At 43.5% G+C, this 26,385-nt stretch overlaps 1 protein-coding gene across 10 annotated transcripts in view; it reads right to left on the bottom strand.

Annotated features, from left to right (window-relative positions):
* Pcbp3 (poly(rC) binding protein 3) overlaps window positions 1-26,385 on the bottom strand; it is a 202,442-nt gene that overhangs the window by 110,662 nt on the left and 65,395 nt on the right. For 9 of the 10 annotated variants that reach the window (XM_059282473.1, XM_059282461.1, XM_059282472.1 and 6 more), the window contains exon 2: window positions 25,422-25,521. The exons of the other annotated variant lie outside the window; for it this stretch is intronic. The gene's annotated coding sequence lies outside the window, so the exon portion shown is untranslated. The remainder of the gene's footprint in view (window positions 1-25,421; window positions 25,522-26,385) is intronic. 10 annotated transcript variants of the gene reach the window in all.

Here is a 26,385-nt window from a genome sequence, read left to right as displayed (position 1 = left end):
CATTGTTTCCTGGGTACATGACCTCTCTTTCCATTGGGGTAGTACTGTGTATGCTATAGCAATCATACTAACTGTGTAGTAATTGTACTAATATACTAATAATCATATACTAGTATAATATACTAATAAGGCACATCATGATTCCTACCAACCAGCATCCTCAGCAGTGCACACTTCAGCTGCAGCACCCCTGAAAACCAAGAGCACGAAGCCAGCAGCCCTGCATGGAAGTCCGGCAGAGGAGAGCCGGCACTTGAATAAACAGAGGAAGTTAGACCCTGAGAACTGAAGGGCTCCTGCAGTCCTGAGATGTGCATAAAGGTACTGAGTACTTGTATTGTGAGACTGAGTATAAAGGTACTGAGTACTTGTCATTGTGAAACTGAGTATATACATGCAAGGCAAACATGACAAGAGACCCCAAAATGATCCAGGGATGTGAAAACTCAAAGAGGAAAAATAATCGCTTGCTAATCTGAAGACAGGAGAAAATGTTGGGAGGGGTAAGATGACCCTGGGTAAAGGTGCGTGCTGTGCAAGTCTGATGACCTTAATTCAATCCCTGAACCACACAAAAGTGAAGGGAGGAAAACGGAATCCACAAAATTGTCCTTTGACCTCCGCATACACCCACACCTCACAGACACACAATATTTTTAATAATTGAAGAAAAGAAATAAGTAGAAAGTTGAACTAACCTTTTAAAAGGAAAGAAAGGCCAACATAATACTGAATAACCTATCAAAGAAAACTAAGTACAGGAGAGACACGGTCATCAAGTTTCAACTTACTAGCCATGTACAAAATGCTCAGGCCTCAAACTGCAAGGTAATAGCACTTTGAAACACAAAAACATGTATGAGACAGGACCACACATATGCCATTCTAAACATGTGTAAAAGTAGTATGGAGACCACCATGTCTACAGCTGTGCCCTTGGAAATTAAAGCACTTAAAATATTTTAACGTGTGGGGCATAATGGGCACACTCCTTTAATCCCAACATTCTGGAGGCAAAGACAGTTGGGTCCCTCTGAGTAGCCTAGTCTACACAGCAAGTTCCAGGCCAGCCAGAATTATATAGCGGGGCCACATCTCAATAAAATAAAATGTTTTGATGTATTTTACATTATATACACATATATAACTTTAGCATTAAAAATAGTTTGATTACTATAGCTCTGTAGTAGAGCTTGAAATCAGGGATAGTGATACCTCTGGAAGTTCTTTTATTGTACAGGATTATTTTAGCTATCCTGGGGTTTTTTGTTTTTCCACATGAAGTTGAGTATTGTTCTTTCAAGGTCTATAAAGAATTGTGTCGGAATTTTAATGGGGATTGCATTGAATAAGTAGATTACTTTTGGTAAGATGGTCATTTTCACTGTGTTAAACCTACTGATCCATGAGCATGGGAGATCTTTCCACCTTCTGATATCTTCTCCAATTTCTTTTTCAAAGACTTGAAGTTTTTGTCATACAGGTCTTTCACTTGCTTGGTTAGAGTTACCCCCAAGATATTTTATATTATTTAAGGCAGATTTCTTTCTCAGCCATTTATCATTTGTATATATGAAGGTTACTAATTTTTTTTGAGTTAATCTTGTATCCAGCCACTTGACTAAAGGTGTTTATCAGCTGCATGAGTTCCCTGATAGAATTTTTTGGGTCACTTATGTATAATATCATATCATCTGTGATTAATGATACTTTGATTTCTTCCTTTCCAATTTGTATCTCCTTGATCTCCTTTAGTTTTCTTATTGCTCTAGCTAGAACTTCAAGTACTATACTGAATATGTATGGAGAGAGAGGACAACCTTGTCTTGTTCATGATTTTAGTGGAATTGCTTTGAGTTTCTCTTCATTTAATTTGATGTTGGTTGTTGGCTTGCTATATATTGCTTTTATTATAAGGTTTTTATCATGAAGGTGTGTTGGATTTTGTCAAAGACTTTTTCAGCATCTAATAAGATAATCATGTGGGGTTTTTTTATTCTTTCAGTTGTTTATATGGTGGATTACATTGACAGAGATGCCTAATGACATTCTGCTATACTCATAGATTGGTACCTAGCCCAATTATCATCAGAAAGACTTCACCAAGCACCGAGTGGTAGAAAAAGATGCAGAGACCCACTGCCAAACATTAGGCAGAGCACGAGGATTGTAGGAGACAGAGGGGTCAAGGACACCACAAGAAAATCCACAAATTCAACTAACCTGGGCTCAGAGGCTCACAGAGACTGAACCGACAACCAGGGAGCCTGCATGGGATTGACCTAGGCCCTCTGCATATATGTTACTGTTGTGTAGCTTGGTCCTCTTGTAAGTTACCTAACAGGGGCGCAGGGGCTATCTCTGACTCTTATTGGCTTTTGGGACCCTACTCCTCATACTGTGTCACCTTGGCCAGCTTTAATACATGGGGAGGTGCTTAGTTTTACTGCAACTTGATATGCCATGTTTTGTTGATATCCATAGTAAGCCTACCCTTTCCTAAACAGAAACAGAGGAGGAATGGATTGAGGGAGAAAACAGAAGGGGTGGGAGGTGGGGAAAGGGCTTGGAGGAGAGAAGGGAAGGGCAACTGCAGCTGGGATGTAAAATAAATAAATAAATAAATAAATAAATAAATAAATAAATAAATAAAGAAATAAATGGATAAATAAATAAAAGAAATACTTTGAAATAACTCATACGCTAAAAAAAGAAACAAACAAAAGATCACTTATAAGTTGAGGATTATCTAAATCTGTACACTGCAACAAGTACTGTTTAGAGGGAAAGGCCTAACTTTAAATGTTTATATACTTTTTTAAAAAGCTGAACACCACTGGACATGGTGGCACAGGCCTGTAATCCCAGTTCTAGAGAGGCTCAGGCAGAAGTGTTTCAAGTTCAAGGCTAGCCTGGGCCACGAAGACAGACATGGCCTGTATTAGCTTTCTTTGTGTTGCAGTGAGAAAGCACTAACCAAAATTAACTTGGGGAAAGAAAGGGTTTATTGGGTTACAGGTCATAGTACATCACTGAAAGAGAAGCCATGTCAGGAACTCAAAGCAGATACATGGAGGAAGGAACTGAAGCAGAAACCATGGAGGAATGCTGCTTACTGGATTGCTCTCCACAGCTTGCTTAGCATGTTTTATTTTTATACAATCTAGGACCACCTACCCAGGAAGAGGGCATTTTCTTGATTACTACTTAATATTGTAGGACCCAGCCCACTGGGGTCAGTACCATCCCATCCCCAGGCAGGTGGGCCTGGGCTATGTAAGAACACTAAACAGAAGCCAGAGGGAGAGAGAGAGCAAGCAGTGAGCAGCATTCCTTCATGGTTTCTGTTGCCTCGGGTTCCTTCTTGTCTTGGCTTCCTAGATTCTGGGAAGAAGAAATAAGCCCTTCCTCCCTAAGCTGCTTTGGATCATGGTTTATCACAGCAACAGAAAGCAAACCAGAGCAGTAACCTACTTCCTCCAACTAAATCCCACCTCCCAAGGAAGCTATTAAATTATGAGTCCATCAGTGAAGCAAATCCACTAAGTACAGCTCTCACAATCCAGTCACCTCTCAATGATTAGACCCAGCAGCTGAGGACCAAGGCTTTAAATATAGGAGCTTTAGGGGAGGAGCCTGTATATCTAAACCACAACACAAAAACTACTTTTGTTTTATTATATATATAAATGAATGAATGAATGAAAACCTAGCCACTAGGTTAAAGACTGACAACTGAAGTGCTGGGAGAGAGAAAATCAGTTTTCTCCAATAGAGTGACACCAGGCACGTCAACCGCCCCAGGATAGGCCTCATGTTCAAGAGTAGTTGACCAACATATAATTGGACTCCACAGTTTTTTGTTTTGTTTTGTGCACTTTTATTTGGTGACAGTTTCAGGGGGAGTTGTTGTTTTGTGGGGGTAGTTTTGTTTTCTTGGTTTGGGGAGATTTTGTTTTTGTATTGAGTTTTTGTATTTTGAGAAGTTAAAGTTAGGTGAGTAGGGATGGGGAGAAGATCTCGAAGGATTTGGAGGAGGGGAAAAACGTGATCAAAATATATTTAAATTTAAAAATTGTTTTAAATAATAAAAATATAATAAAAATAAACCACAACACAAATACCAGAATAAAACATGGATAATTTCCTTTAAAGAGAGTATAGAAAAAGGCACGAGCCAAGTTTGGTGGCACATGCCTTTAGTCCCAGTGAGAGAGAGAGAGAGAGAGAGAGAGAGAGAGAGAGAGAGAGGGAGGGAGGGAGGGAGGGAGGGGCAGGGGAACTTCTATGAGTTTAAGGTCCTCCTGATCTACAAAGCAAGTTCTAGGTCAGCCAGGGATACGCAGTGGGACTGGCTCAAAAATTTAAAATCTAGATGAAAGAAAAATTTCACACAAATTTCAAAGTGTCTGGCATACCAAAAATGTCACAATAAAAAATAAAGTACAAACAACAAATTGCAGAGAGTGTTTTTAACGGTCTGGAGAGACAGCTGAGTTAGTAAGCAGCTGCCACACAAGCCCAGGGACCCTGGGACTCACGGGGCAGCCGGCACTCCTAAACAGCAAACCCTAGTCCCGGGGAGAAGACCCTGTCTCCAAAAACAAGGCGTTAGCTCCTGAGAAATGACACCTGAGGTTGACCTCTGACCTCTACACACACACACACACACACACACACACACACACACACACACACACGCATGCACACACACAAAATAATATTTGTAGCATACATGACAAGAAATAGTATCTTTAATGTATCTACCAACAATCCATCAATAAAATTCTTCTAAACTGAAAGGGCAAAAAGATCAACAACTTTACAGAAAATATCAAAAAAGATGTTGAAATGAAACAAATGCCCCACTTCACTGGAAGAGAAATGCAACTTACACCACTCAGAGCTATCGTGCTCACTTGTCACTTTGGGAAAAAACTCAAGAATTTCAGGAGAGACTCTGTAGGCCCAGCCCTGGTTGCAAAACCACTGAACATTGTGCTGGTGGCTTGGGACATGGTGTCTGTTCTGGAAGAGTAAATTGTGCTGAAATTAGACCCAGGGCTAGCCTTGCAAGACTTTCCAGGAAGGCTCAATACCATGAGAATACAAATGCTCAAGGTCATCATCCATCAGAGCACTGTTGCAGCTTCACAATACTGTGAACTATTTAGACTTCCCAGCACCCCAACAGACAGGAAAGCAGCCTAGAGAGCAAAGAGGAAAAAGATGGGCTGGCACTGGACGGCTTGAAGAACAGAGCCATAGGAAATCCCAAAGTACAGAAACACAGGCATGGAAAGACGCATCGCACTCTGGGCAAATCTCATTCAATTCTATGCCTGAAAAAGTCAAAATAGTAAATTTTGTTCTAATTTTGTTCTATATATTTTATAATAAAATAGTGAAAAAAGGAGCATATGTAGCAACATATGTTATATATATTCTATGTGAGAATGTTTGGAAACATGGATATATCTGATTTTTACAAAATATAATACAGAAAAGATAATTAACAAATTTTAAAAATTAACCCACAGTGCTATGCTAATTTCTATGTTAATGCTTAACAAACAGCCCTGGGGGCAGGCAGGGAGGTCTGCCTTTAGCACTAGCCAGAGGAGTTTCTTTTGGTCTAAGAATATACTGCCACCTGAGGGGTGGGGCTTGTAGAAAGAGAAAGGACATGTAGCATTGAGGTTTTTTTTTTTTTATTTCTGTATTATATGTATATGCATGATGTGTATATATACACACACGTTTGGATGTTTAACATGCGAGAACATTGTGTGTGTGTGTGTGTGTGTACAAATAGTGACGTGTGTGTGTGTGTGTGTGTGCGCGCGCACATGTGCACTTGTGCAGAGTGACCTCCACGTGTGGTGTGTGCACTTGTGCACACAGTGACTTCCGTGTATATGGGGGTGTATGCGGGGGGGGGGGAGGTTTGTACATAATGCCTTCCTAGTGCTGACCTCTATGTAGCTAGAAGCAGAATGCCCTAATAAATAGTAAAAAGTACACCTATACCCAGAATTCAGTCTTTGAATATTTCCATACTACAAAGAACCCAGAGCCTTAAAGGAAATCTGGATGGGGGCTGGGAAGAGTAAGTACAAGAGAAGCTTAAAACATTAAATAAGAAAATAAGGAAATAATTTGATTTGTTTTTTTTTAAATGTGGAAAGGAAAAGGATTAGGAAGAAGAGAGAGGGGTGAGGTAATGGTCCTTCCACCCACAGTTAGCCTCAAGATTCCTTCTGGACAGACCTAGACATTTGAACTCCCAAATCACAGAGGCCAGCTACTAACAAATTAGAAATCAAGAATTTCACAGAGCAAAATTGATAATACTAGATAAGCAAATAAGGAAGATGGCCACATCTAAAAGTGTGAGTGGAATTGTACCAGAACTGAACCAACAGCACATACAAGCATTGTAGTAAAGACTTATCTAGGTAGAGCATACCAGTAGATGTGAACCTGGGGCTCTGATATAGAGCAGGGTGGGCAGAAGCTTACTGGGTCTTCCCTCCAGAGAATGTGTGAGTCTAAACAGCCAAGGCTCCTGACTAGTAAAGCAACTCCATGTCCCCAAATATGTCCCCAAATAGGGCAGGTAGACATTCTGTATCCCAAAGTGGATTAACAGCAAGGGCATCATCCACACGGGTAATGTCTAACCAAGAATGCATGAACTAGATCATAAGGATAAACCCAAACAGATAGGATTTTTGAGTGGTTTTGCATTGGTTTGGTGTGGTTTCAGTTTTGAGACAGTGCCTCACTCTGTAGTCCAGGCCAGCCTAAAACTAGCTAGGTAACCCAAGCTAGCCTTGAACTAATGGCAACCCTCCCACCTCAACTCCCTATGTCCTGGCATTACAAGTGTAAGCCAACATGCCAGGCTAGTTAAAGACCTTTTATTTCATGAAAGAGGTTTTCTTCAAAATGTCAACATCACAAAAATGACAGAAGTCTGTGGAAAACACTCCAAGTTAAGAGAGAACACAGCCACATCTGATAGAGCCCTGTCCCAAGCCCATCTAGGTCCTGACTCTCCAAGGAGACATTTGGCAATGGACATGCTCAAGTGCAGGGCTGACAGGGTCGCTCAGCAGGGAAAGCACTGGCTACACAAGCCTGACCATGTAGGTTCCATGGAAAGAGAAGACTCCACAAAGTTGTCCTCTGTTCTCAATATGTAACAAATGGCGGCATGGCATGTGCTCACACACAGGTGTCTGTCTGTCTGTCTGTCTGTCTGTCTCTCACACACACACACACACAATCATATACTTTTATTATTTTTAATTTTTTTAAATTTTCTATTAGCACGCTTCTATATGTCAAGCTTTCAGAGTCATACATTTTTCACAGCCACCTATCCGTCGCCCTCCATCAGTCTTCAGCTTTTTCAACAGAAGTGACTCAAAGCTGTCTCACGATGGTGATGACAACCCAAGGACATCGCTCTGGCCTGATCTTACTGAGTTTCTGAGCTTCTTGTTGGAGAAAAGGGGAAATATCCGTGATGAAGGGCCTCGAACATGGACACTAATCCTGGCACTGGCACAGGCCACAGTGAATATATTCCAGACTTCTCAGAGTTAACAATGATGAAGGGAAAGGGTGAAGCTAGAGTCTGGACTTGTGCCCGTCCAATGCTGACTCACCTCAGGTTTCTGCTACTTCAGTGATAAAATAGGAGAATCGAGACCTTGAAGATTCAGTGAGGAACTTCTGCCTGGAACATTACACTCATTACAGAAACCATCTGGTCATAGATTTATTCCTAGAAAGAAGTTGACCCCTGTCCCCTCACCATCTTATAGCAGCTGAAATAGCCTACAAGTCCTGCCCATACCTCCTCCCTATGGTATTGAGCAGGCACGTCATACTGGTGGGAAAGCAAGGGAAAGGACCTAGCCAAGGTCACAGAGTGATTCCAAGAAAAGCAGTGTGCAAAAAGTATTCCCAAGCTATAACCTGACTCCCAGCCCAGCTGGGCTCTGATCAGAGAGCTCCATTCCCACGATTTCCACCCATACTCAGGATGGACACAAGGGGATGGAGAGCCAAGCTTGCTCTTGCACTCCTCAAAACAGCTCTCTACAGCCACAACCAGCCTACTAGGTCTGGCCTAAGACCCAGACCCTTCACAGGGTGGGTGGGCTTAAGAGGCAGTCCCCTCACCAGCTTGTGAAGAAGCCAGGACACAAGTGGGGAAAAAATCGAACACATTTTCTCAACAGAGTCAGCAGACCTGTAGGTAACAGTCTTGTACAGTAGAAGAGAAATTAACTAGGGCACTGAGAATAAAGCTCTCACCGCTCTCAACACACACACACACACACACACACACACACACACACACACACACCTCCCCCCCCCCTCCCTGAAAGCCTCCTTTACTACAGCCGAGAGTTTCTGGGGCCTGTTGCTGGTTGCCCTTCACATGCAAAGCCAAGGCAGCATCTAAGACACGATTAAGAAATGAGACAGTGTGGATGATAGCCAACCACAGAACAGAAGAGAGCAACCTGATACATACTATTGCCTTGTGGGGAAAGGAAATGAGACCCAAGATAAGAGGGCAAATAAGATGAGAAACCATTAACCAGGAAACAACTGCATCCTGGGCCCACAACGCTGGGCGACATTCCTAAGAGTCAGGAGCCATAGCTGCCCTGAGCTGGAACTTAGAGTATGACACAACCATCCCACAATGTCCCTCACTTCTCCATCCCCCAACCTCTCACCTTGCCCCCAGGAACACAGCAGAAATGCTGTGGAGCGTCTACACAGAGCATTTGTCTCAATGTGTCTTAAAGGTAACAGTTCTCTACCCTACATGCTCTCTCTAGCTACGACGGGCCACAGCAATTCTCTGGCTCCAATCATTGTCTCCGTCTTGTAAGCTCGCCAGACAGTCTGGCAGCAGACAGTAGCGGGGCACATGAGTCATCTCATCTTGAAGGGGAAAAAAAGAAAATCTGCTCCTCAATGGCAGGCTGCATTCCGATCTGAATCTCGGAAGAAAAGACACTCAAGAATCCTAGGACAGGAGAGGCAGAGTGGAGAAGGCCCAGAGGACCAGTAGAGAAAGAGGAAATAAACTGCCGCCTGACATCTCACCAGCTGGGTAGCTCAACCTCCTTGGGGCTCCAGGAAACTGCAGGACACCTGCTGGCTATGGAGACATCGGTGTAGGATAGGACTGCTGCAGTCATGGCTGGCTAGTGAGATCCAATGCCTCCACAGCCATGCACGCCTTCTCCTGCTCTGTGAAAAGCATTCACGACCCTCCTTGGCGTGTTAGAACTATGTATCTTCATATCTTCACTGCTCTTACTGGTCTCAGGCCCTTTCTACATGGAAGAGCCAGCACTCAGTACACACACACACACACACACACACACACACACACAGAGAGAGAGAGAGAGAGAGAGAGAGAGAGAGAGAGAGAGAGAGAGCTGCCCTGTGTACAGCTAGTGGTTCCCCCTGGATAAGTCTATCCGCTAGGTCACATGTCAGCACAGCCTTTCCTTTTTCTAAGACAGGTCTGACTGTATAGTCCATATTGGCCTCAAAACTCATAATCCTCCTGCCTCAGTACTCCCACTTCTGCTCCAATGCTGTGATTATAAGGCATGCACCTTATGCCCAGATCTGTCTTTCCCATGGTAAACTCGGGTTGGTTCTCCCTGCCCAGGTACATGTTTCCATATCCCCTTTCCAACTCAACACTCTCATACATCTGGGGCCTCACCTATGGTAGACAGTCTTCCCCAAAACCTTCTGCCCTCCTACTTGGTGACACAGATTGGGCAGAGCTCAGAGCAGCCCAGCCGAACACACTTGGCCGGATCATCCAACCACAGAGAGTCAGGGACACACTGACCAATCTGGATTATACCTCTTTTGAAAGTTCTGCAGACTAAATGATTAGAATTTCCATGACTGTGGGGATTAGAATTTCCATGACTGTGGGGAGTAAAAACGTTACAGATCACAGATCAAGAGCCAACATTATTTTGGGCTATTTTTACTCTCCTTAATAGCCATTTGTTGTTCAGTTCTATCTGACCTCACATCCCATCCTGACTATCACAGAAAACCTTTGAGCTAGTTCCTAGCAGATCACTAGCCTCCACCAGCACTAAAGCTAAGAACGTGTTCAGGTAAAATGTAAAACCGACAGCAGAGTTCTCCCTCACTCTGCTGTGCTGTAGGTAGCTTGCCTATCTGTTGTCCCCACCAATGTAATTGTTAAGTACATGGATTTACGGCTGCCTTTGTCTGTAATAATAAAAGTTTGTCTAACTACTACTGTGGAACATGTCATTAAGAACTATTTGAAACCATGTTCCTGTGCCATGGCCGCTCATATTTGGCTCAGAATAAACGAGCTCTTATTCACTTTGGCTTAGAGCTAATGTTTTGTATCAACAGTACACAGCTGGTCTTGAATACTGATACATGTGGACATATCTTGGACCCCAAGATCCTGGAATGAATTTGTCCCCAGCCATACCTTCTTCCTTAGCACAAGCAATCCACCTAGATTCCACTCAGCTCTGAGGTTACAATGACGCAGCAAGAGATAGAAACCACAGAGAATGGCAGGCCACCAGAGCTGGGCCAGGAGGGGAAAATAGCAGTACTTCCACTCCCAAGAACTATTACATCAAAGAAGAAAACCCTCACAGGCTGGTAGGATGGCTTTGTGGGATGGTCTGGATGGCTCTGCTTGCTCCCAGGCCTGAAGCCATGCGTTTGGCCCCCAGAACACATTAGGAGAGAAAAGCAGCAGCCCTCACAATTGTCTCCTGACCTCCACACCTGCACTGTGGCACAAACACTTATACACACTCACACCTACACAATAAATAAATATAAAGGAGATTTCTATGAGAAAAAGGAAAAAACTTCACCTTGTTGATATTAGTTGGTTTTGGGAACTGTCAGCAGCTTAACCTTCCTACTGCAGTCACCAGAGGGGTTCAAAGTCACACACACCCTTTCCCGCAGCTTCCCTGGGATATCTGGTCAGCAGAGAAGTTATCCTGCTCCCCACGAACTCTGGACCCCACCTCTGGGGGTGACCTTTCCATCTCTCTCAGGGGTCATGTCCTCACTACTCTTGAAGACCTGGGACTCACTCCCAGTGAGTGGCCTTTCTTGGTCCCCAAACCCCATGGCCACCTTCCCAGACCATACTTTCACTGCTGCTCCCTACAGGACAAGCACAGCCCTAAAGGACTCCTCTCTCAGGCACCCTCTTGACTCACACAGGCCATCTTCTCCAAACTACACTTTAGAACGCACAAAAAGAAGATCATTCCTATAGAAAAAAAGTCATCCCATATTTAATTTTTTATTAAAGGCTCAAGACAGCTGCAACGTGTCCAAGGAACTGAAAAAGCACTACTAACATAAAGGGAGAAAAATAAAATCATATAGGTTAAACTAAGAAATTCTGGAATTGTGAGTTCCAGGACAGCCTACAAGGCTACACAGAGAAATCCTGTCTCAAAACAACGAAAAATAAAAATAATAAATAATAAATAAATTCTGGAATAGTTAACAAAATTATGGGGTTATATATATATATGAAAGTTTTGCGAGAAAATGCTATAAAGACATTTAATAAACCTAACTAAAAACCTGCCATAAACAATAATCATTAGAAATAAAGAAAACAAGGTTAGAGATAGTTCATTTGAGAAAATGCTTGCCATGCAAGCCTAAATTAACCCCAAGAATCCATGGTTTTTGGTTTTTTAATGGGTATAATGGTTCAGGCTTGTAATCCCTGAAGAGGTGGAGACAGGTGGATCTCTAGGGATCCTTGGCCAGCCAGCCTATCCTACTTGAGCTCCAAGCTAATGAGGGATTCTGCCTTAAAAAGGGGGGAGGGAAAGGGAGAGAGGGAGAGGTAGGGGAGAGAGAGAGAGAGAGAGAGAGAGAGAGAGAGAGAGAGAGAGAGAGAGAGAGAGAATGAGAATCAGAGGAATAACATAACTCTGGTCTCCACACCCATACATATATACATGTACCTACACACATAAAAATAGACATACATCCACATCCATATGCACAGAGAAGTTAGAGGAAAAGAAACTTAAAATGTGCAACCACACTACCCTTTAATTCTAACCCTCAAAGGAACTCTGCACTGACCTTGATCCTGAGTTTTTCAATAGTTCTAATGGCCAACTCCAGCCTTAGCATTGGCCTAACTGTAGCTCTAATCCTTATGCTAAGCCCCATAAAATATTGGAAGCATATTACAATTGGAGAAATAGTGAAAAGAATCAGTAAAATCTAATAGTTTTTTTCTAAAATCAGCATCTGAAATTTCATCAGTGGAACTCACTACATTAAGAGGTAATGTCATCAACTGTGTATCTGTAGACTGGATATGTAATGTGTATGTGCACATGTGTGGGAGTGCACATGTATGGGAGTACACATGCAAATGAATGTAGAGGAGAAACGAATGTCAGGTGTCTTCTATAAATCTTCACCTAATGTTTTAAAGAAGTCTTTCCTAAATCTGGACCATACCATTTCAGCTAGACTGGCTAGCCAGCAAGCCACAGGATCCTTCTGTCTACCTCCCAGCGTAGAGCTTACAGGTGTGTGCCACCATGCCTGGTGGGTGCTTCTGATCCAAGCACAGGTCCTGATGCTTGCCCAGTAAGCACTTTACCACTGAACCATCTCTCCAGCCCCAGCTGAGTAAAACAGCAGCAACTAACATGTTTAGTGAACTGCAATTTTCAATTTTCAAAAACAAACACTAAGTAGCAATAGAAAGAAACTGTAACTTAGTGAAGAATATTTAGCAGCCAGTAAAACAAGCAGCATTTGGGCCAAGTAAATAAAGGATGCATCAAAATTCAACCAGAAATCATCTTGCAACTAAAAACATCTCACCCCACAGCCACAACCAAATATACTATTTTCCTCTATACTATCATATATTAGATATATGCAATATCAGAATCCCAATTCCAATAACCAGATGACATAACTGTTGGAAAAGGAGGTGAAAAGAGAAATTTACAGCAAAGAGAACCAATGACGGTTAGACAACATGGCTCCCTACATCAGAAACTAAAGATCCTTCAACTACATCAGAAACTGAAGATCCTTCAACTACTCACGATTTAAACTATAGTATGGTTTGAAGCTGGGAATGGCAGTACCCAACTGTAATCCAAGCACTCAAAAACACTGAGGCAGAAGGATTTCTACTAGTTCAAAGCCAGCCTGGGCTAGAGAATAAATACCAGGCCAGCCAGGAATATACAGCAAGTCGCTGTCTCAACCAATCAATGTTTGATCCATTTAGACCCACATCTGAATGTGAATAATTTTGTTTGGTGTTTACAGGATCTCCTTATGTACAAAGCTGACCTAGAACTCATGGTCTTCTATAGAGTCCTAAGATTACAAACATGCAATTACATTACTGTGCCTTGCTTCAGTGTGATTAACTCCATAACTTAAAAATCATTCTAAAGTTCATCTAGACAGCCAGAGGCCAGGAAAGCCAGACAAGTATTTAAAAGAGTGGGATTCTCTATCAGATGTGTAAGTATCCTATAAGATTACAATAATTCCAACAAGTGAGAGAATTGTTATGGCACAAGGACAGGCAGACCAATGAAGAAATATGATGTACCACACATTAACAGTAGCACAATCATTGGGAAGTATTTTCCAATGTGTGGGGGGTTTAATATTTACAAGGAAAATTACTTAGGTATTTACCTTACATTTTTAACTAAATCTCAAGTAACTTACACAGTAAATGTAAGAAAGTAAACCAGGACATAAAGGTGGATGCCTTTTGCTTCAGAATGACAAGTTTTCTAAATGTAAATGATAGAAGATGGCAGTATGATTGGACTATGAAGTGAGTCACCCAACATGCCACAGAGCAAATGCAAACAGCACAACTGGAAAAAAAGTCTCTCTCTCAGAAGGACACACACGATGCCTTCAACAAGCAGAGAGCATTTATACATACATCAGAGCAGACCGCAAGGCTGGGGTGTTAAAACTGCCCTACTGGGAGACTACTTCCCTACGCCAAGGTGCAGGTGTGCACGGGGCCCATTTCCAGGGGAGATAAAGCTCAAGTTTGACTGGCCTAAGGCTGGAAAGAACTAGCAACCTAGACCACTCTGGCAGTTCTATGTTGTGGCCACCCTCTCCATCTTAGGAATTCAACATGCGGGCACAGGGCCCACAGCAGAGAGAAGCTGAGCACCAGGATGCTTATCTCAACACTGCTGGGGAGGAACAGTGTGCAAAGGGGTAATGATCCAACAACCGTGCCTACATCCATACAGAAGGAACAACACAAGCCTCCAAAAAGGCCTTCTTCAGCGCAGACTAGGTAGAACATTTCACAGAACGCTAGGCAGTAGAAAAGTACAACACAAAACTGTAGATCCATTTTATCCCCTATCAGGAGTAAGACCTCAGAAGTCTCCCTGAGTGCTGGGTAAGAACTGTGCCCAACATGTGGACTCATGAGCACAATAAGGACAGTGAGGAGGAGGTGACTCCATAAACATGGAGGAAACCAGGAGAGTCAAGTCTAGGAGCCTCAGAGAATCTCGATGAAGGGTGTGGGGGCCAGACCTGCAGAACTCCGTGTCTCTCATATTCTGCATGATGGAAGTCAGGCCGTGTGGGGTGGGAGTGAGGAGCCCTCCCCACAACTGTGGCGACTGTGACTGAGTTCTGCCTTGGCAGGAGACGCAAGGAAAGAAAACTTAGGAGGCTTTAATTTCCTCATTTTTTTTCTAAAACATTTGCTATAGCCCTTTAATGTTCATTTTTCATAAAGCTATCAACATATAATTTTTTGATCTCTCAAGCATAGTAAGTTTAAACTTTATTTTTTATTCTCTCATACATTACATCCCAACCACAGTTTCTCCTCCTTCCACTCCTCCCACCCACCCCCACCTTCCTTCTCCCCCAGATCCACTCCTCCTCTGTTTTTCAATAAAAGAGCAGGCCTCCCAGGGATAGCAACTGAACATGACATAACAAGTTACCATAAAACTAGACACAGACTCTCATATTAAGGCTGGACTAGGCAACCCAGTAGGAAGAAAAAGGTCCTAAAAGCAGGTAAAAGAGTCAGAGACATCCCCCACTCCCACTGTTAGGAGTTCCACAAGAACACCCAGCTATAAAACCATAACATCAATGCAGAGGACCTAGGTCAGACCCATACAGGGTCTGTGATTGCCCCTTCAGTCTCTGTGAGCCCCTAAGAGTCCTGCTGAGTTGATTCTGTGGACTGTGCTCTTGTGGTGTCCTTGACCCCTCTGGTTCCTACAACCAATCCTTCCTCCCCCTCTTTGACAGAGTTCCCTTGGCTCCGCCTAGTTAAACATAAATTTAAAAATTAAATAACTGTACAAAGCTTCTCATGAGCAATAGCGGCCCCAGTACCTGCCTTGCTTCTGTGCCCCACATAACCTCTTTCTTGTTGTTTGTTTTTGTTTTGTTTTGATACCTATCTAGCTCTGCATTTCTAGTTACTGGGTCTGTATTGCTATCCTGGACTTGAACAGATGACATCCTACACTGTAATTCCTTCTGTGAGGTTGAGCTTAACTCTCCTGAGCCCTGACCCCAATGTCCCCATCCTCAATGGTGACTGTTACTCTCCTCACCTAGTACGAAGTCCTTCCCATACCTCCAAGTTTGACTTGCTTGTCTTTCTACACACTCTATATAATTCCTCTCCAAAGTCAGTCATTGGCCCAAGTGCCTTCAGATCTACAGGACACCCTCCATCTGGACTTGTTCACTCTAGAAGCCCTTTCTCTCCTATAGCAATCCTAGGTTTCCAAACCCGAAACTCCTCCTTTCAGCCTGGGATGCTCCCCTACCATGCCCAAAAGCTCCTAGGTCACTTCTAGGACAGGGTCCTCACTCTTCCGCCAGGCTGGAAGGGAGTTAAGTTAAGCAGGAGAGTCTTTCTCAAATAGGCTTTCCATCCATTTCCTACTTCAGCTCCATTCTTACTGCCTCTTCCAAATAATACCATTGAGTCCTGAGTCCTGAGACTTGGAAGAAGACACTTAGTTCCCCTCGGCACATACACATAACAGGAACACACATGAACCATATGTGTGTGTGTGTGTGTAATGCATACACAATACACATATATACTTACACACCTAAATATGTATACTACGCCCATGCATACATGTATACACACTCACAAAGGCACTACACATGTCTAGCATATTAGTGATTTTTTAAAAGATTTATTTTTATTATTCATTTATGTGTCTGTGTCTGTGCCTGTATGTGCACATGTGTGTGCACATGTGTGTGATACCCATGGAGGACAGAAGAGAGTGCCCGATCTCCTGGAGTTGGAGATACAGGTGCTATGAGTTGCCGGATATAGGTGCTGGGAACTCCCGAAAGAGCAGCAAGTGCTCTTAACTGCCGAGCAGTCTCTCCAGCCCTAAGTTAGTGGTTGGTTGGTTGGTTGGTTGATCATTTTTGTTTGTTTGTGAATGCTGGGAATTACATTTAGGGTATCACACATCAGGTGGTGGCGGTACACGCCTTTAATCCCAGCACTAGGGAGGCAGATCTCTTCGAGTTTGAGGTCAGCCTGGTCTACAGAGAGAGTTCCAGGACAGCTAGGGCTACATAGAGAAACCCTGAAAAAACAAAAAAGAAAAAGAAAAACAAAACAAATAAACAAACAAAAAAAGATCACATTTAGGGCATCGCACATGCTAGGCAAGAGCTCTACCACTGAGCTACATCGTTAGCCCCATTTTAGCTGGTTGGTTTTTAAAAACGAAGAAGAGAAGGGGCAGGAAGTAACAGTGTCAGGGCTCATTATAAATTTTATCTGCCATTGAGTTTGTTCTTTTCTTTTTTAAGTCAAGGGTGGGCTTCAAGCCTGGGGTGCTGCTGCACACCTGTCACCCCAGTACTTAGACTGAGGAGGGGGATAATGAGTCTGAGGCCAACCAAAGTGACATAGCAAGACAGAGTCTCCGAAGGGGGGGAATTGGGGGGTGTAGTCTGAGCCATCTCTGGTGCTAGTGGAAGTGGTCGGCTAGTAGACAGGGCACAGGAAACAGATAGTGTTGGGGTCACATGAACGTATCCCTAAGAAAACAGGAGGTGACCTTACCCAAGGCTAGAGCACATAGTTCTACAGTATAGGAACAAGAAGGGCTAGAAGTGATTTGAGCCCTGGGGACTGGGGAAAGGACAGAGAAGTGCTTCTGTGTAGCCTTTAGCAGAGCTTGTCATTTGACTCCACGGGACTGTGAGGGAGAAACAGGAGTGGCAGAGGCAGGTCCATCTGCAGGAGGGCTGCAGGGACTGGCCGGGTCCAGGGCACAGCCAAACCCGGGCCCAAGACTCCGAAGGCGGTGTGCACTGCCGTGCAGCCTCCCCATAGCCCTGTGTCCCTCTGTCTAAATGACCCTCACCACACAGCAAAGTGAAGAGCCTGGTTGATGACTGCAAGCTGAGAAGCTGGGGCCAGTCACCACCGGGATCACGACATGAAGGGGCCAAAAACTCCATCTGTAGTAATGAGACGAGTTGAAACTGTTTTCATAATTTCAAATGTTTCCAATTCTGTAAATTCTCAAAATAATCTGAATAAATACAAAAAACAAATAAGCAACTTAATATTAAAAGAACAAAGGACAAATATAACTTTAACAAAGGATTTGTTATTTTTCTCAGTTCTCTGACTTTAGTACAGGTGAAGAAAAAGGAGCTCTGAGATGGGACAGGGGGTGGCCAAGGAGCAGTGGGGATCAGTCTTTGTCTATGAAATACATGGGATTGCAGGCGCATAACCCAGGAAGGACCCTCCTGGGCTTCTCCATGGAGGGCAGCATCCATCTGGCTCTGGGGAATTAGGGAAGTCTGAGGGGTGTTGAAATGGAAGCCAAGTATTTCCAAAGCTACCGCTTCTTCCTAGGAAGCATCGCTGCAGATGGGCTCTGTTCTGGTTTGGCACACCAGCCAGGAATCCCACCGGAAGCAACTATAGTGCCCAATCAACATACCCACGGCAGAAAAGCCATTCTGTTCCTAGCAGCTCAGTACCCTGAACAGCTCCCTCCTGACTCACAGTAGAGGCCACAGGTGCCCACTACAAAGCTCCTGCCTCTACTCGACTAAGGCCTTTGGGAGCTTCCAGAATCTGCCTACAGCAGCCCACCAGAATCCATTTGCTCACAGCCTTGACGGCTCACACTGTGCAGCTTACCCAGCGTCTCAGCCTGGCTGCTTTGTCGCTAGCTTTGAGCCCACTGTGCAGAGCAGACGGCTGAGGTAACTATGATGGATTCCAGCCCAGCACCCTGCTTTATTTCCAACATGGGAGGCCAGATCAAAATTTGAGGCTTCCATCTGCCAGGAGGATGAATTCGCATAAAAATGTGAGGGGAAAGGCCTAGCAAATAGAAGGTGTTTATATGCCGGAGATCCAGAGGTCTTCCCTGGAGATTTCTGTGAAAATTAGATGCAATTGGCACTGTTATAAAGGTGGTCTTCAGACAACAGGGACTTGTTTGTGTATCCTCTAAGAAACAAGTATCATTAACAGCACCCATTTACAAAGCAGATGACCTAGCGCAGAGAGAAAACAGGCTCACAGCACCGTGTTCCACATTCGCCCCACATGTTCTATTCTCAGCCCCTGCTCCATGCAGACTAAGAGCTAGTCTTAGGAGACCCTGCAAAGCACCTGACAAAGTACCCTGATACCACCTTGACCTCACTTCTACTTCATGCCCCTGCACATACTGCTCCTGCCATAATGTCACCTTGCAGCCCAGTGAATACACCAGGCATGTCCCCAACAGCCTTTGTGCCAGTTCCCATGGGCACAGAACCCTTCATCTACCAGCTCCGTCAGACTCACTCCAGTACCTCCTGCAAGGCCTTCCTCGAATACCCACCATCCCAGAGGCTCTCCTAACCAGCCTATTGGCAGGAACCAACATTACATTCTCCCTTCTTGATGTCTTTTACCATCTGATATGCAATATAATGCATTAGCTGATTACAGTTATGTTTTCTGTCCTCCACGAGGATGTCAATATGCTGGAGGAGTGCCCAGCCTTTCCTAGGAACATCAGGCACACACGTGAATGAAAGAACAAAGGAGTCGTTCTCCAGCAATTTGCCAATAAAATTTCTGTGCATAATAGTCAGGACTCCAGTACTACATGTGTCACAAGTCCCCAGACTTTCATGTCAGCTCTTGTGGGAAGCTTATGAATAAGTGACCACTCTTCTGTTGTGACAGCGTGGGGAGGTCAGTGGTTTGTGACCACTGAGCTCTCCACAGCCTCACAGGTCTGCTGTCAGGCGCAGTGGGAGGTAAGCTCTGGGAGCTCTCATCCCACCACCATGGAGTCAGATTTGGCCTACCACTTGCGATCAAGATAACATGAGAGTTCTTTCACTCTCTAAGCCGAGGGGAGGGAAACAGCAATGGCCATCTCAAGGAGCACTATGGAGACTGAGCCAAGCACTAATGGAGATATTCAAGTCGAGATAGCCAGCACAAATCAGGTGCTTCGTTAATATTAGTGGCTATTATGGTTGCACGGGTTTTCTCTGAAAGACTGCTTAAAAACAAGTCTCTTGCTAAAAACTTTGAAAATAACCTTTATACGCTTTAGGAGAAGAAAAGGTATCTAAATAAAGCAACTAAGAAATGCTGAGAGCAAGAGAAATAGTCCTCCCCCAGGAAAACGCCCTCCGCTTGGTTATCCAGTACCAGGTGGTCAGCCCTGAGATCATAGACATACAAGTAACATTACACGGACTAAGCAGGGTGTGTGTGTGTGTGTGACAACAATTAAAGAATAAAAGGCCAGAGGACCATGAATCTGAGAGAACAAGAAAGGAAGGTAACATGAGAAGCGTTGGAGGGTAAAAGGGGAAAGGAGAAACAATGTAATCATTTTAATTTCAAAAATAAAAAAACTAAAATTTTTGAATCATCTCAAGGTAGTTTGCACACTGGAGTCAGGGCCACAGTTCAGAACCCAGGATGAATGTATGCTGCTGTGGGCTGGGTCCTCTCCACTCCTGTTGTTCACTGGCTATTCCTCTACAGGTATATGTAGTACCATAAGACCCCTGCTGGACCATCCATCAGGTCAGCTGGCTTTGGAGATGGTGACAGAAAAGGAGGACACGCCTATGTTAAATTATGTCTCTGCAGATAGATGAAAAGGACGTAACTCACGTTGCCATTGGATATGGACCAGTCAAAGGTTCTTTATGTACTTTGATGTGAAGTCACATGTGAGGAGCCAGCAAGCAAGACCCTAGCATGACATGCAAGTAAGACCTTTAAGAGAATGTAAGAACGGAGAGTGGAGAGGTGGTTCAGTGGTTAAAAGTACTGACTGTACTTGTGGAGGACCCCAGTTCAGTTCCCAGGACCCATATGACAACTAACGACCATCTGTAACTTCAGTTCCAGATGATCTGATGCCTTTTCTGGTCTCTGCAAGCTCCTGCATGCACTTGGTGCTAAGGGCATCCAGGTGGCACAAACTGAACCAGGCTCTTGCACTGGCACGGGTTTATATAGACACCTCAGCACTCATCCATACAGAATGTTTTCATCAGGATAATATTTCTAAAACAGAGACTAATGATAAGGCAAAGGTAAAAGCAAAGTGCTATGCCGTTAGGGAACTTGAGAATGGCACTGACAATCATGCTACTTTCCTTGAGTTCTTATCTGTAATTTCCTACTTTGGGCATACAGTTTTGTGGCATAGTGCAATATTCTAACCAGCACATGTACCAAGAGCAGATTTCTTTCTACATATGGCTATGTCCTCTATGTCCTACCAGCCAAAACATACAGCAACCTGCTAAGGAAGGGGATTTTTTTCTAAACCCTTTGAAGTTCCAACCTAACACCAGATTTCCCCTGCTGTGGTCTCTGGCACCACACTCTACTACACCACACAATCATACATCTAATATGCCTTTGTTATTTGCACATTTTCAGTGGCACAGCTAACATCTTTCATGGGCTTTTGTGTTCATGTCATGCCAGGGTAAGATTGAGGCTCCTTCTGATACAATACAGGCTTCTGGAGCTTTTCCCTGAGGAGGGGATGAACAAGTGTCACACGGGGAGAGACCAGCACAGTGAGGGCAGCACTGTGGACTGCCCTGTGGACTGCCCTGTGGGCAGTTTTAGCCTACCACTCCAAAGGTCGCATTGATGCCTTGGGACTGGATGAGGTATACTATGAATGGACACATCTGGAAATGTGGTCCTTAGGCACCCATGAGTGGCATTTTTGCTAAACATGTCTGCAGGCACTGAGGTTGTCATGAGTCTCTATAAAGAAACCCCCAAAATAAGCAGACACAGTGAGGATCTGACTTCAGGAAGGGGGCGACCTTGACTCCTTCTGCGGAGTATCTCATTACCATGCCTCCAACAGCAGCCTAGGATGAGAGTACTGTGGTGCTGACAAGATTCAGGAGGAGGACAAGCCGGGGTTTAAAAGGGTTTCTATTGGGGGAGGACAGGCAATGATGTTCCAACTCAATTCCCATCACAGATTCACTGGTACAATTACCATTTCTAAATAATTAGCACTCTAAGCCTCAGAGGAACAGAGAAGGAAATAGTTGGGGATGAGCTTGTTTACTCCTCCAGCTCAAAAAATAGCACTGTGAGGACAATGTGTGGCCATGACGCATCTGTGGAGGTGGGAGGATGCAGACCTTAGAGGACTATCTGGTGCAGGCCTGGCATCATCCTGTGTGGCCCTTCCCACCATGCAGATTTTCAGGCCTGAGCAATCTCTCCATGGAGAAATTCAGGGCCTTCTCCACACACCTGGCCACATCTAGAGAGGACATAATTTTTTGTTGTGGTTGTTTTATTTTCCTACTTACAATAGATCATACTTTAGGTAGTGTAGGTATAGATGCATGATAAGCCTCCAATGATTTAGAAAGAAGCTTTTGATTTGGTGTCAGTGTGTAGACTTAGGTTAAAATTGTAAACTTCCTCACTTGTAGTTTTCTAGCTTTTAGAGTGGGTCATTCCTCATCACCAGACTCAGTCTATCTGCCTACTCACCAGTACTGCCTAAAAATATCTGCCAGATTTTCCAAACAGCCTACCACATGGCAATCAGTGACAGAGAAATCAGCTGTGCCCAGGTCTGCCCCAGACCCTTAAAGGCCATCTGGCTCCCCATACAAGCAGACCCTGCACAGACATCAGGCCATACCCTCACAGCCTGCTCTCCATTAGCATGGGCCATTGTAGAATGCATGCCTGTTCTGTGTGTGGAGGCCTGGCAAACCACTGGAAAGCATAAGAAATACACTTCAAAGTACCCCCAATTCCCACACAGAAGGGCTGACAGCACATGGTTTTCCCTAAGTATTTTCTCATAATTAACATGTTTTAAAACAAAATGACATCAACTGTATATCCCCTCAGAATGGGTTGTTTGTGTGTGTGTGTGTGTGTGTGTGTGTATATATGTATGTAATTTTAGCATATACCTTTTTAGCCTTTTAATATTTGTTGTGGCTCAAAGAAACCTGTCTATGAAAATCAAACATCTGTTACTTGAGACTGCTTTATGCTTAGAAAAAACATCCTTATAAGGACTCAAAGACCAGGTTAATAGTTACATAATTATTCTCTAACAATAAAAACTTATGTTCTTTCTCCCATGAATATAAAAGTAACATGAGCCCATTGAGAAAAATTCAGAAATGTATGAAACTGAGCAACACTGACTCTACCTCTCAGCAGGACACCTGAAGCCTTAGCTGTACTTCTGAGGCTTTCAAAATTCATACTTTCATGCACATACACCATATATACATACACACAGCCACTTTATATTACATTCACTATTGTTTACACATGCTATTCACATGTACCAGTGTACTAGGTGGATTTTTTTTCATGTCATGAATCAGTTCTATAAACACTAACTGCAATCTAATATTCCATAGTGTTATAGAAATACAATAATTCATTTACTTAATACTCTATTATTTGGGGGCATTTGACTTACTTCCAACTGCTAATTATTTAAGTTAATATTATAATGAGTATTTTCTGTACATAAAATTGGTGTTTCTCTGATTATATCCTAGAGGTAAATTCAGAAGGGTGGAAATTTTCAAAAGTTCATAAATGTTTTTAAAGTTTCTCATACAGATGAACAATGAGCCCTCTGGAAACCTGATTTTTACAGCCATCCTGGGGCACTCTCCGGCTCGGTGCTTCATGGCCCAAATACAAGTATTACAAATCTTCTCAAGTTCTAAGTCAGGAGATGGTTAAAGAGTAATGCCTGGGCACTGGCTCTGTCTAGGATGGCAGGCCTGGCCTCACTCTGAGCTTGCTGGTAGCTGGGCTCCTATTTTGAAATACTTGCTCAAGATCTGACAAGAATATGTATGGAACTGAGAATGTGAGGAGCACAAAAAAGAAAGTCACACTGAAGATCCAACAAATGTAGCTGAGCACACTACAGAGAAGAAATTCAGGGATTTTCAACCCAGAATTATTTTTAAATGAATCTAATCGTGGTAACATGGGAGCAGGGATGAAAACTACTGTGAATTCAGTATATAAAGGTCTGCCTCCAATTCTCACCAGAAATACTCCTGGACATGCCTGAGCCCAAGAGTTTAGACTCTACTACTACTCTCTGCCAGGCTGAAGGGGGTGGGTCACCAATAAACAAGACACACTCAAATGCTTGAAGCTACCACAAAGCTTCCATTGAAAGGGACCTCTGGCCAAGCTGCAGTAATCCCAGCATGGAAGACTGTAAGAATCATCCATTTCAACTCTGAAACGTAGATCAGATAGAACTCAAGGTCTAAACCATCTCAGAATATGCAATAAGTGGCCTAGCTCACCAGCTAGCTGGTCTAACATGAGCAACCTGCTCTCTAATGATCAAAGATAGAACTTCTGGGTCACCAAGGCTATCCATATATCAAAAGTACCAAAGGCAGCAAGTGAGGCTACCATGGCCCTACAAGAGTAGTTACAAGGTGATGTATGTCAGCATCTTCAAAGATCTAAATTCAGCCATAAATTCTGTGGTCACCACATTTTTGCATGCTTTCACTGCCAATGTATTGAAGAGAAGAATTCACTAGTAGTGACACATTTTAGATTAGTATGTTTTCACAGCCAATGTATTGAAGAGAAGAATTCACTAATAGTGACACACTTTAGATTAGTATGTTTTCACAGCCAATGTATGGAAAAGAAGAATTCACTAACAGGGACACAAACTTCAGATTAGTATATAACCTATTGAATCTTCAAGTACAAACAGTAGTGAGTGTTCCAGAACAAAAGCCTCTCAGATATTAAAAAACATTTGCCATTTCTCCTAACTCATCTGCCAAACAGTAAATGTTGTGCCTGCTGATCATTTGACTACAAGTTACCATTTCCTTTTACTGGCCTTTGAACTTTGACATGTGCTAAATTTTACCTTAGAATCTGGCCCTCTTTTAGCTCCCAGACATGGTGTCATGGCTGAGGAACTCACAACGAAAATATCTACTCGTACTCTGCTTCAAGAGTACAGATTCTCTTGCCACGCAGATCCAGGGCTATGTTAACGTCCTAAGCAAAAGCAAATCTAGCTGCTCCCTGCCTGCCTCAGGTATAGGTACCCAGGAGCTTTCCCCTGCAGAAACAATCCCTTTCCTCAGCATCAAACAGGCCCGGACACAAGGGACAACTGACCTTGCTCACAGCAAAGACTTGTGGGTGCTCAGCCAGCCCCAGCTGAGGCACTGCAGACACTCCGGGTCTCCACACCCTGCCTGGACATGGATACCCAGTGCACTTTCTCTCATAGCTGAGCCTCCTTTTGGGGAACTTGGCACCAGACTCTCTAGCAGCTCTGAAAGTAGTGGGCTCTGCACTGGAGTCACCCAGTTTTAATTTCCTCGGCTTCTGAGAATGTGTGACAATGTCATCAGCAGTCCTACACTGCTGCTCTTTTCCAAAATTGACTAGCAAACTATATAATTCATTTCATTGTGACATTTATAAGCCAGTATAATCCATTTCCATAAAACACCTTACAGTAATCCCATTCATGTTTACTAATTCTTAAGTATAAGCTTCACAGGTGGCTAACAGTGGTGGGAATGAAAGAGCAATAACCACTTTCAGCGTCCTCTCTTCCATACAGACAAAGCAGAAGTCTTCCCAATTAACTGTGTAAGAACTCTGGAACTAAAAGGATGGAGGAATCCAAAAGTCATTTATTCGAGAAAAACAACTGATTGTGGTAAGACCAGGATGTTCTGTGGTATTTTTAACTTACCCTATTCTCATCCCCTTCCCAGCTTCAACAGGAGCTCAGGGTCAGGAGCCAGCAGCCAGCTACCAGAGGGCAGAGCAGGGGTTCCCCGCAGCGAAAACACCTGCATTTGACAAAGAAGAATTGCAACTCAGTGAGTGAAGTGTCTACCTCCAGAAATAAGAAAAAGGAGAGAAAATTAAGCCAAATACAGCCATAAGGAACTGTAAATATTAGAATAAGAAGTAAAGAAAGGACAGGAACACAAGGCCAAAAGTTGGTTCTTCCTTGAAAAGATCACTGACAACCCTGTCCCTAAACTAATAAAACGAGAGAGGACTAAAATCAAGATATGAAGGACATTACTACTAAACTTACAAAGATAAAAAGAACAAGGAAACACAACGAATATTTTGTACCAACAAAATAGATGAAATTAGCAAATTCCTATAAACATAAACCAAAAAAAAATCCTCTAGAAAATATAAACAAACTTGAAACAGGAAAAAACCTTCCCCAGGTGGCTTTCTAGTAAATTCTGCCCAATGTTTTAAAAAGAATGAACACCGGTTGTACTGGCTGGTTTTCTGTGTCAAATTGACACAAGCCAGAGTCAGCAGCGGGAGGAGCCTCGTTGAGGAAATGCCTCCATGAGATCCAGCTGTAAGACATTTTCTGAATTAGTGATCAATTAGGGCCCAGCCCGTGGTGGCTGGTGCCATCTGTGGTCTTGTGGTCCTGAGTTCTGTATGAAAGCAGGCTGAGCAAGCCAGGGGAAGCAAGCCAGTAAGCAACACCCCTCCATGGTCTCTGCATCAGCTCCTGCCTCTAGTTCCTGCCTGCTTGAGTTCCTGTTCTGACTTCCTCCAGCGATGGACTATGATCTGGAAGTGTAAGCCGAATAAACCCTCTCCTCCCCAACTTGCTTTTCGGTTATGGTGTTTCATCACAGCAATAGAAACCCTAACTAAGACACCAGTCCTTCTCC

Source organism: Peromyscus eremicus, chromosome 16_21 (assembly GCF_949786415.1).
Source record: "Peromyscus eremicus chromosome 16_21, PerEre_H2_v1, whole genome shotgun sequence".
Lineage (NCBI taxonomy): Eukaryota > Metazoa > Chordata > Mammalia > Rodentia > Cricetidae > Peromyscus > Peromyscus eremicus.
This window is presented reverse-complemented; position numbering and strand designations above follow the sequence as displayed.